This window comes from Sminthopsis crassicaudata, chromosome 4 (genome assembly GCF_048593235.1).
Source record: "Sminthopsis crassicaudata isolate SCR6 chromosome 4, ASM4859323v1, whole genome shotgun sequence".
In the NCBI taxonomy this organism is placed as follows: Eukaryota; Metazoa; Chordata; class Mammalia; order Dasyuromorphia; family Dasyuridae; genus Sminthopsis; species Sminthopsis crassicaudata.
In genome coordinates, this window is record NC_133620.1 from 306,358,274 (window position 1) to 306,370,565 (window position 12,292).

Sequence of the window (12,292 nt, forward strand, 5' to 3'; positions counted from 1 at the left end):
TTTTTCATCACCTCTCATATATGCCCTCTTCTCTCCTCTGAAACTACTCTTGCTCTACTCAGGTTCTCGTCACTTCACACTTACCTGTATTATTTCAATAGGCTGCTGGTGGGTTTGTCTTCCTCAAATCTCTCTCCCTGCCAATCCATCCTCCATTTAACACTACAGTGATTTTCTTACAATGCAGATTTCCCATGCCATCCCCACCCCCACTCCCTATATTCCATTGGTTTCCTATTACTTCCAAAAACAAATACAGAATGCTCTACTTGGCATTCAAAACCCTTTCATAACTTTAGCCTCTTACCTTTCCAGTGTTTGAGACTTTACTACACCCTCAAGCCTTCAACATCCTCCCTCCTACATTCGGACTACAGACTACAGACCTTTCTACTTTTTTTTTTTTTTTTTTTTTTTAAGGAAACCTTCTTCAGGAAACCTTCCCCAATCTCTCTTAATTTCAGTTAGTGTCTGAGATCCGATTTGAATTCAAATCTTCCCTCTAGGGCAGGAGTGCAAGAGTGACGAAGCCAGAAGGCAAAACAAAAGTGCTCCCTCCCTTCCCCCCCTCCCCCGGTTTCTAGGAGTGTTCCTGAAGAGTGTGGGGGTTTGGGAAGACAACGATTCTCTAAAACCGGTAGCTAGAGCCTCCAATGGTAAAACTTTTCCTTTTAAGATTGCCAGTTAGAGAAGCAGAGACGGCTAGGATTATAATAAACAATAGCTGGTAACCATTAAGTCAAAATGGCTCTGAGGGTCAGAAAATAGACTAACTGTGTAAAATTGTATTCCTACCACTAGAGATTAGGAGAGAAAATCTCAAGGAAATTCCAAGGAAGTCTCGGCCCCATGAGATGCCCAAGGCAGCACCTTTAGTTACCCAGAAATCCTCAGAGGTTCTTCAGTGATCACAGGCGCAAATCCGGAGAACAGGCCCTGATCAGGGTTGGGCTTCGTTCACAGAGGGAGGAAACCACCGCCAGAGCGTTTGATGAGCTCCAGAAACGGGCACCATTCCACAAAGCCGGTATCCTAAGGCCTTCCTCCGCTCCTAGAAGTTCTCCAGCAACCAGGGCGGCGGGACGATGCGCGCAGAGGGAAAACGGGGAGAAAAATAAAAAGGAGTAGGGGAAGGGAAAACCCGAGAAGAGTGAAGAAGAGGAAGGACGGAAAGGCGTTTCACCGCACACCCTCCCGACCCCTCCCCCATTCCCATTAGGGGCACTCACCACAAACCTTCCGAGAGGATGTACCCTGAAAACGAGTGGGCGCTCAACACAGATTAGCCTTTCTACGATTTGCCCGGCGCCCGGCAGCGCGCATGCTGTTTAGGCTGTTTCTCCAGCTAGGGCCCTTCCAAGTCCTCTCTAGGAATCTCAGGGCCCACTCTTTGTTCTCCTACCTTAGGGCGCCGCCCACCGAAACTGAAATACAGCGGTTGGGAGAGGTGGATGATGTAGTCTCTTTGTTAGGGCCACCGCGCAGCTGCTCCGCGAACAAGATGGAACTGTGATCTATCAGGTTCGCCTGTGACACGCATCTCTCCACCCTAGAATGATTTCCCTTTCCCACCACGTCCGTACTTGCATTGACTCACAGTCTAAACCTGTCCTTCAGACAATCTAGCAAATTCAAAATTCTCTCTGAGAAGTGCACATTTTGATTGTAATAATAAAAGCTAAATTCTAAATCACATTAACATCTGCATAATTCACACCAATCCTGTGAAGTTGGAAATATCAACTATTAGTTCTATTTTACAGATAAGGATAAGAAAAGGGAGGTCCAGTCACATCTAAGTCTGAACCTCAATTACACCTTGAATAGTTAGTCATCACTATGGGAACCAGTATTTCTGGTCCAAAATGGAGTCCATATTGACTGATTTGGGGGGAAAAAAATACAGGGTGAATAGTCTTAATTCTGATCTTGTTCAGCTCCAGCAATCTTAAATGGCCCTCCCAAGATTGTCTAAATGAATGGCCCTGATAACCTAACAGTACCTTTGCTCATGAAATTTTACAAATTTTAGAAGGTAAAATAGAATTTAGACAAACAAATGAGTTAATTGTTCATTAGGGCGACCCCTGAAGTGAAATTAGGAAGTCCCTCTTTAGGGATAAAAGAACCCCAGAGACAGTATCCTACTGCTTTAAGAAATAATAACATCACTCTTTACAACCTTGCAAAACAAAACAAAAACCAAAACCCTTCTCTATGAAATTCTCTCATTGAAAACTGGTAATTTATTGTATTGTAGGGATTATAACCTAAAATATGTTTTTATTTTTGAGACTAAAATATCTGTTTATTATGGGTTTTTGAGGTTCCAGCTCCCAAAGAGTCTATGAAATTTTCATGGGGATAGAACTCAGACTCCTTTATCATCATTTTTCTCTTCCCAGGAGTTAAGGTGATTTCACTGACTAGATTTCTCATAAAGGCTTAAACAGAACTGAAGCCATTTTAAAAGTTTTATCTCTACTGATTCCAAAAGCAGGAAAAACTAAGCCAATAGTTTTGTGATCTGCAGTTTCTAAACTTAAGATATTAAGCAATAAACACTGAGAGCAACTTGATTTTAATTACTCTTTATTGGATTCTAAATGCTTCTAGTATGGAATATAAAAAGTGATGGATAAATGAAATTATTTTTCCATGTAAGAAAAATCAGAATTCCTCTGAATGATGTCATCTAACTGGCAATGTTTTGTTTCTTGTTTTAAATCCAAATTATTATTTTATGTTTTATGTTATGTTTTTAAAATTTTTGCATTATAGTGTTTCTGAAAAAAAAAACCTCATTTCTAAAATATATATAGAATTGACTCAAATGTTTATAATAATGCAAGCCATTCTCTAATTGATAAATGTTCAAAGGATATAAACAGACAATTTTCAGATGAAGAAATTAAAGCCATTTCTGGTCATATGAAAAGATGCTCTACATCACTATTGATCAGAAAATGCAAGTGAAAACAATTCCACAACTGTTGGATTGGCTAAGGTGACAGGAAAAGATAATGATGAATGTTGGAGGGGTTGTGGGAAAACTGGGACATTAATGCATTGCTGATAGAGGTGTGAAACAATTCAACCATTCTGGAGAGCAATTTGGCACTATGCCCAAAGGGCTATAAAACTGCATACCCTTTGATCCAGCAATATCTTTATTGGGTCTGTATCCCAAGGAAATCATAAAAGAAAGGAAAGGATTCACATATGAAAAAAGCAAGGACCTGGAAATTGAGTGGATGTCCTTAAGTTTGGCAAATGGCTGAATAAATTATGGCATTTGAATGTAATGTAATATATTATTATTTTATAAGAATGAGCAGGCTAATTTCAGAAAAACCTGGAAAGACTTACAAGAAATTATACTATGTGAAGTGAGCAGAACCAAGAGAATTCTGTACACAGTAACAAGATTATGTGATGATCAATTGTGATGAATTTGGCTCTTTTCAATAATAAGGTAATTCAAAGCACTTCCAATAGACTTGTAATGGAAAGTGCCATCCACATCCAGAGAACTATGAAGACTTCTGAATGTAGATCAAAGCATAGTATTTTCACTTTTTATTGTTGTTTGCTTGTGTCTTTTTTCCTCTTTCTTGCAGTTTTTCCCTTTTTGAGCCAATTTTTTTTTTGCTCAGCATGATGAATATGGAAATATGTTCAGAAGAATTGCATATATTTAACCTATATAATAAGATTGCTTGGTATTTGGGGGTAAGAGAGGTTGAAAAATTTGGAACACAAGGTTTTGCAAAAAGTGAATGTTGAAAACTATCTTTGCATATATTTGGAAAAACAAAATACCATTAAAAATGGCCACTAAATTTTTTATTATGATTTTATCAGCATGTAAAAATACTGTTCCTTTGAGAAATGACACCTAGAATATGATGAATTTGTCACTTTTTTTTTTAATGCTGTGTAATGATAAATTTGGACTTTCACTTATTAGGGTTTTTGTCCTTAGTCCTTATAGTGAAAAAAACCTATCTTAACCATTTAATTAGTGACATTTTGCTTGAAAATCAATAATGATGATGTTCACTTAGTATTTGGGAAAAATTTGTCTGTAAAGATATTTGGGAATGGCAGGTCCTCTGGATTTTCAACCTTGGCAAGGTCAAAAAAATCTTATCAGCTCTGTGAAAGAAGGAACTATAAGAACATTTATAGGTAAAGAGAGACCTTTAAAATTCTAAGATACTTACCTGGTTTACGGTCTGACTATAGTTGTCACTATAAGTGATAAATAATGAATACCTAATTACTAATTATGAAATCTATAAAAACTAAACTAGATAAAATTATACTTGGAAGAGTATGTATTAGGATTTATGCCTTTGAGTCAATTTAGTATCAGTAGATTGTAATTTAAAATATTTTTTTCTTTTTTGCCTGGAGTTAATATGCAATACCATGCATCTGTGTAAAACCCTAATATGATATTTTCTTAATTTTTAATGATTTATTTTTGCATCAAATCTAAAAAAATACACATATGAATGAATTTTTATACTTTATAATTTTTCCCAATAACATGTAAAATATTTTTAACATTTGTTGTTCAAATGTTTGAGTTATAAATTCTCTTTTCCTCTCCCTCACTGAGAAGGCAAGCATTTTGATACAGATTATACATGTACAGTAATATAAAACATACTTTCATATTTTTCTGTGAAAGAAAAAACAACCTTCTTCCACAACACATGCACACACACACACACACACAAACACAAATACACACACAAAATGAAAAATGAAGTTTAAAAAGTATGCTTTGATCTATATTCAGACTCCACCAGTTCTTTCTCTGGAGGCAAATAATATTTTTTCATTAAGACTTCAGAATTGTCATGGATCATTATATTGCTGAGAATAGTTAGGTCATTTGCAGTTGATCATCATATAATATTGTTATTCTGTATATTGTTCTTCTGGTTCTTTTCATTTTACTTTGTACTCTTCATGTCTTTCTAGGTTTTTCTTACTGCACAATAATATTCTATATCACAATCATAATACCACAATTTGTTTAGTCATTCCCCAAATGATTTCCATCTCTTTGAGTTCCAATTTTTTGCCACCACAAAAAGAACAGTTATATTTTGTTCATATGGGTTCTTTCCCTTTAAAAAAAATCTTTTTTGGGACAGAGACCTAGTAGTGGTACTGCTGGGTGAACAGGTATTCATAGTATATATAGTCCTTTGAGTAATGTTTCAAACTACTCTCCAGAATGACTGAATCACGTTTTCAATTACATTAATATCATTAAGGTCCCAATTCTCTCACATCCCATTTAACATTTGCCAATTTCATTTTCTGTAATATTTGCCTAAATAACAGATATGAGTGGTACCTTAGAGTTGTTTTAATTTGCATTTCTCTAATCAACAGCAAATTTAGAACATTTTTTCATAACTACAGACAGCTTTGATTTCATCATCTGAAAATTGCTTGTTCATTTCCTCTGACCATTTATCAATTGGGAAATGACATAATTCAATTCTCTGTATATCTGAGAAATGAAGCCTTTACAAGAGAAACTTTCTATAAATATTTTTCAGTTATGATTACTATGTATTTCCTTCTATTCTACTTTTTCCCACTGCTTATCTTTCTCTCCTACTCTCTTCATTTTCAACTGTGTTGTGCTGCTTCTCCCAATCTACCCTTTCTTTTATTAACTCCCCTGGCCCCTGCACACTTCTCTTATCCCATTTCCCTCCTGGTTTCCTGAACATAGATTTTTATACCCGACTGGGTGTGTATATTATTCCCTCTTTGGTCCTCATCACCTCCCTCATCATCACTGTAAAAGAGCTTTTTACCTTTTTTCTTTTGGCTCTTTCTCTTTCTCCTAGTACATTTTTCTTTCTCCCCCCCTTAATTTTATTTTTTTTAGATATCATCATTATATTCAACTCATACCTGTGTCCTCTCTCCTTCTAACTGCCCTAATTATGAGAAAGTTCTTATCAATTGCAAGTATCATCTTCCCATATTGGAACAGTTTAACCTTGTTAATAGCTCCCTTATATTTTTTCCCTTTCCTATTTACCTTTTTATACTTGAGTCTTGTATTTGAAAATCAAATTTTTTATTCAACTCTGATCCCTTCATCAGGAATTCATAAAAATCCTCTACTTCATTAAAAACCCATTTTCCTCCATGAAGGATTATTCTCATTTTTATGGGGTAGGTGATTCTTGGCTACAATCCTTTGCCCTCTGCAATATCACATTTTAAACTCTCTGATCCTCTAATGTGAAGGCTACTAAATTTTGTGTTATCCTAACTCTGGCTCCATGATATTTGAATTATTTCTTTTTGGATATTTGCAATAATTTCTTTTTTCCCTGGATGTCTGGAATTTGATTACAATATTCCTGGAAGTTTTCATTTTTTTATCTCTTTCAGAAGGGCCTGACCTGCAAAAAACTATTCCCTTTTCTCTCTGGACTCCATGACTCCCTCATATCCCTGTTTTTCATATTAAATTGTTTCCTTGGATCAACAGATTCAATTTCTATTTTGCCCTCTGGTCCTAGTAATCAGGTCAATTTTCTTTGATAACATTTTGAAAAATGAAACCTAGACTTTTCCTTTGATCAGGCTTTCAGGTAGTCCAATCCTTAAATGATCTCTCCTTGATCTATTTTCAAGGTCAGTTGGTTTTTACAATATGATATTTCATTTTCCCGTTTTTTCATCCTTTTGAATATAGAATCATTAGTTTCCACTTGCCAATTCTAGTTTTTAATATTTATTTTTATAATTGCTTTTTATTTTCAAAATACATTCAGATAATTTTCAACATTCACCCTTGTAAAATCTTGTGTTCCAAAATTTTTCCCTCCCTTTCTTGCCCTCCTCTAGATAGCAAAGTAATCTTAAATCTTAAATAGGTTAAACATGTCCAATTTTTCTCAACATATTTCCACATTTATCATGTTGCATATGAAAAATCAGATCAAACAGGGGAAAAAGTGAGAAAGAGGGGGAAAAAAGAAAAAAACAAGAAAAAAGTGAAAATACTGTATTGTGATCTACATTCAGTCCCCATAGTCCTCTTTCTGAATGCAAATGGCTCTCTCTACACCACAAGTCTATTGGAATTGGCCTGGCAATTCTAATTTTTAAGGAATTATTTTCTTCAGAGAGCATTTTTACTTCCCTTTCCATTTGCCCAATTCTATTTTTTTTTAAGGAGTTCTTTTCTTCAGTGAATTTTTGTACCTTTTTTTTTTCTATGTGGCCAATTCTGCTTTTTAGAAATTCTTCTATTTAGTAAACTTTTGTGCCTTTTTTTTCTTTTAACCATTTGACCTATTCTATTTTTTAAAGATATTTTCTTCAGTAATTTTTTTTGTTCCTATCACCTTTGTTTCTTTTAAGCATTTTTCCTCTGCCTCTCTTGTTTTTTTTTTTTAATCTTTTTTGAGCTATCCTATAGCCTGAGATGAATTCCCATCTCTCTTCAATGCAAGAAATGCACTCCCCACTTACATGTACCCTTGGTTTCCCTAGCTTACTTCAAAGCTCAGCTCATTTGCAACCTGCTGTTGGAAACCCTTTCTAATGCATCAGTGTAAATACTTCTTCCTCCTTCTCAAGTTATCATGTTTATATATCAACTCCCTCTGAACCATAAGCTATTTGAAGGTTATTTTTTCATTTTGTCTTCATACCCTTTGGCACCTAGCAAAGAATTTGCACATAGCAAGTGCTTACTAAGAACTTTTTGGATTGAACAGTGTTTCTCAAGGTAGAGTTTCAAACAGAGACAAAGTCAGAGTGGATATTGTTGGGGAAGTCCAATATTAGACATTGGTAACCTAGGGAAAGAGAAGTTTAAGCTACTGAAATGACTGGATACTAGATAAAATCCAGTCATTGGGATTACTAGAGCACAACTACTAGAGCCTAACTACTGAGAAATGAGACTATTCCAATATTCAAATGAAGTACTTAAATATATGTGTGATCTTATCAGATTCCTTGATTATATTATGCTGACTTGCAAAAGAGTTCTCCAGAATCCATAACAATAGGGAAAACACCTAGGGAAATCAAGTCCTCTGGAAAGTCCCCAAAATACCAGGCTTCACTAAAAAAACTAGGGCTAGGAAAAAAAATCTCTAGGCCAAGTTTAATCATCCTGTATCCATCTTTATTTCCCTCAAAAGGCAATCCAATCTCAATATGTGTACTGTCTCCTATAGAATCTCTTGCAAACTTTCTACCAAGACCTATACAAAATAAATGCAAATCTAAGGCTTAGAAATTATGATTACTCCTCCTTTAATTATTAAATCTTTAACCACTAATCAGTATTAATCAATAAGATCGGTGAGTGCCACAGGGGATAGAGAACTGGGCTTGGAATCAGGAAGACTCATCTTCATAAGTCTCCAACACCTAGTAGGTGAGTGACCCTGAGCAAATCACTTAATCCCCGTTTGCTTCAATTTCCTCATCTGTTAAAAAAAAAAAATTAGCAGAAGAAAATGGCAAACTATTCCTGTATTTTTTCCAAGAAAATGCCAAATGGGGTCATAAAGAATCTGACAAGACTAAAAACTACTCACCACCACCAACCAATCAATAATCTAAATTTCACCCATCTTATTTGGAGAATGGGCACAAAGCTTACCAGCCCTACTAGCAGTTTAAAGTTATTTGAGAAATATTTTTATTATAGTTTTTTTTATTTATAAGATATATGCATGGGGAATTTTTCATCATTGACCCTTGCAAAACCTCCTGTTCCAACTTTTCCCCTCCTTCTCCCCACCCCACTCCCCCAGATATGTAGACCAATACATGTTAAATATGTTAAAGTATATTTTAAATACAATATATGTATACATATCCATACAGCTATTTTGCTGTACAAGAAGAATCAGATTTTGAAATGATGTGAAATTAACCTGAGAAGGAAATCAAAAATGCAAGGAGACAAAAAAGCAGAGGGATTGGAAATGCTATGTAGTGGTTCACATTCATTTCCCAGAATTCTTTAGCTGGGTGTAGCTGGTTCTATTTATTATTTTTATTTCTATTCTATTTATTATTGAACAAATGGAACTGATTTGGTTCATCTCATTGTTGAAGAGAGCCACTTCCATCAGATTTGCTCATTACATAGTATTGTTGTATATAATGGTTGTGTATAATGTTGTATATAATGGTTTCCTGGTCCTGCTCATTTCACTCAGCATCAATTCATGTAAGTCTCTCCAGGCCTTTCTAAAATCTTCCTGCTGGTCATTTTTTAGAGAACAATAATATTCCATAACATTCATATACCACAATTTATTCAGCCATTCTCCAATTGACGGGCATCCATTCAATTTCCAGTTTCTAGCCACTACAAAAAAGGCTGCACAAACATTTTTGCACATACAGGTCCCTTTGCCTTCTTTAAGATCTCTTTGAGATATAAGCCCAATAGTAACACTTCTAGATCAAAGAGTATGCACAGTTTGATAACTTGTTGAGCATAGTTCCAAATTGCTGGTCTCCAGAATGGTTGGATCCATTCACAGTTTTCCATCTTCATTTTTCTCTTTTTCTATCTCTCTCTCTGAGCCTGAACATGGGGTAGAAGATAAAAAGAACTACAAGAAGAATCAGAGCTGTTCATGAGAAGGATCCTTCCAGAGTTAAGGAAGAAGAGTCCCGATAAGTAGTTGAGGTAATTAAATGGGCCAAAATACATTAAAGGGCTGAGCTAGGAGACTGATGAAGATGGAAATGAATCTCTCTGAGTCTGAGGATTTTAGCTCCTGCCTCCAAGTCCACTTGTGTTCTCTGGCTCTGACTCTGCCTGAGTTTGTCCAACATTATCATAGATGTGTATCTTGTAGAACTATATTAAATACTAAGTACATGTACTGAACTAGAGAACTATTAAGCACCATGCTAGACTAGATAACCATTGTCTTTATCAATTCCACTGATTTAACACCTTGTAAGAATCCTTGTTTCAAGTTCAGAGCTCTGGCCCATAACACGGAACATCATTAATGAAATAAAAATAAAAAATATTTATGTTTAAATGAGAATGAAGGTAATTCAAAGGGACACATGGTAAAACAAAACAATTTTGAAACAAATTTGTAATATACTATAAAATGCCTTAAATAATAGAGATGTGCTGTTTTGTATGCAATCTTCTTTCTCTAATTTTCATACTTGATCAGAATAATAAAAAATAAACTATACAAAAATGTATGGGACTCTGGAAAATTGAACATACAACTAGTATAGGTCAGAGGCAAGACCTGAACTAACTCAGGTTTTCCTGACTCCAAACTGGAATATATGCATCACCTCATTGTCACTTTTGGCCCTTAGATATTTCTATTGGCACTTAAGAGAACTGAACCAGGACTAAAAGGAGATAAATTTTAAGGAGCATGAGATAAGAAAGGGATTTTTATATCTAGATCATCTAACATGTGAACATTGTGCTTCTGTGAGAAGATACCCTACATTCCCCTACTATGTGGGTGGGAGTAGCTCTCTTCAACTGACTATACTCAGAACAGCCTCTCTTTAAAACTGTCAAACTAAGATAGTATTAGACTTTTTTCTGTACTCTTTCTTGTGTACGGAGAGAGTGACAGTTACAATTCACCCACAGAAAAAGCACCATGAATTAGTGGGTGGGGGAAAGTTTTTCTTTCTCTCAACTCTCCTTTTATTCTTTGGCCCCAGAGAATAAAGATAGAGAGTTGTATTTTGTTTTATCTGTGCAGGCAATATAATCATCATAGTATCTAGGAGTTCAAAACATAACTTCAGAGACAGAACTCCCAGTTGGCTATGTAGCCAGCCAGTTAAGAAGAAAAACCCTAAGAAGTTAATGTGCCTGGGATGCAATCCTGAGGGGGACTCAGAACTTGGAACTTCAGATTGTGCTTTAAAAGTGAAGTGAGCAGTGAACCTAATTCCTTTCCCTTTTCTAAGAAGGAAGAAATTAAATTATACCCTACATTTTAAAGAGTTTGTTTGTATATTTGTTTTATCTTTGAAGTAAACCACATCTTTGTAAAAGTTAATCCTACTAAGTGGTTAAATGGAGTTGGGGTACAGATAACCTTTTAATATGGGGGAACACTATTGGTGGTGGCTAGAGCCAATGACAGAAAATTTAGACTCTCTCCAGAAAATTTAGACTCTCTCCCTCAACCTACTTAATAGTAGTGACTTATTCAATTCCTTCCTTTGAAGAAATGGGTTTTTTAATTTTTATTTTTCTTTTTTAATTTGGATATTTCATTTTTTTCCCTAAATATTCAATTATTCATTTAAGTTACTACTTTTGCCAGCTACTGCTGCACAAAAGAATTTCTAGTAATTTCTATTATTTCTTCATTTGTTTTGAATTCTCTTTTTTCATTTTTGATACTGGTAGTTTCCTTTTCCTCCTTTTTTTTTTTTTTTTTTTTAAACAAGTGAGTTAAATGGTTTTATCTCATTCCTCCTTTTTTTTTTTTTTTAACAAGTGAGTTAAATGGTTTTATCTCATTGTCTTTTAAATTAGCTCCTAGCTTTATCTAATAACATTTCCACCCTTCAATTTTTTTTGGTTTTCTGTTTTAAAAATCTCTCCCTTGATTTTTAGGATTTCTATTTTAGTGGTTTTAAATTATGATTTAAAAATAATGGTTTTCTAGGTTTTAAAGTTACATATTCAATTTATTTTGGAGTTTCTTATTGATAAAAGTTTTTTTTCTCCCACTTTTAACATTTTCTCCTTCTATGAATATATCTAGGCAATTTTCTTCTTAAAATAATGATGTTCCGGGGCAGCTAGGTGGCACAACGGATAGAGCACCGACCTTGAAATCCGAAAGACCCGAGTTCAAACCTGGTCTCAGACATGTGTAACACTTCTAGCTGTGTGACCCTGGGTAAGTCCCTTAACTCCAATTGCTTCAGCAAAAATAAATAAATGCAATTTTAAAAGATAATAATAATGATGGTCCAGTCTGGCAGTTTTAAAGATGTAGCCCAAAAGATAATTAAAGGAAGTTATTCCCAACTTTTATGGCATAGGAATACAGAAAAACAGAGTGTCTCTATGTTAAGCAAAATGAGTATGTTTTTCTGTAAAAATCAGGGATATATAAATTAGATATAAAAGAATCTAGAAATAGTAAATGACTTAGCAATACTGATAAGTCTTTAATCAAATTGATTAAGAGAACAAAAAAATCAAATACAGAAAATAGCTACTGAATAAGCTGAAAGTACAACAAAG

At 34.8% G+C, this 12,292-nt stretch overlaps 1 protein-coding gene across 11 annotated transcripts in view; it reads right to left on the reverse strand.

Annotated features, from left to right (window-relative positions):
- Positions 1-12,292, reverse strand: part of PGBD1 (piggyBac transposable element derived 1) — a 128,403-nt gene that overhangs the window by 101,193 nt on the left and 14,918 nt on the right. For 2 of the 11 annotated variants that reach the window (XR_012481627.1, XM_074265051.1), the window contains exons 1-2: positions 1,230-1,530; positions 881-1,051 (exon numbers count right to left, since the gene is read on the reverse strand). The exons of 1 other annotated variant lie outside the window; for it this stretch is intronic. The gene's annotated coding sequence lies outside the window, so the exon portion shown is untranslated. Of the gene's footprint in view, positions 1-795; positions 821-870; positions 1,206-1,229; positions 1,539-12,292 lie in introns of those variants that run through there. 8 more of the 11 variants (XM_074265050.1, XM_074265049.1, XM_074265052.1 and 5 more) reach the window with 8 other exon arrangements.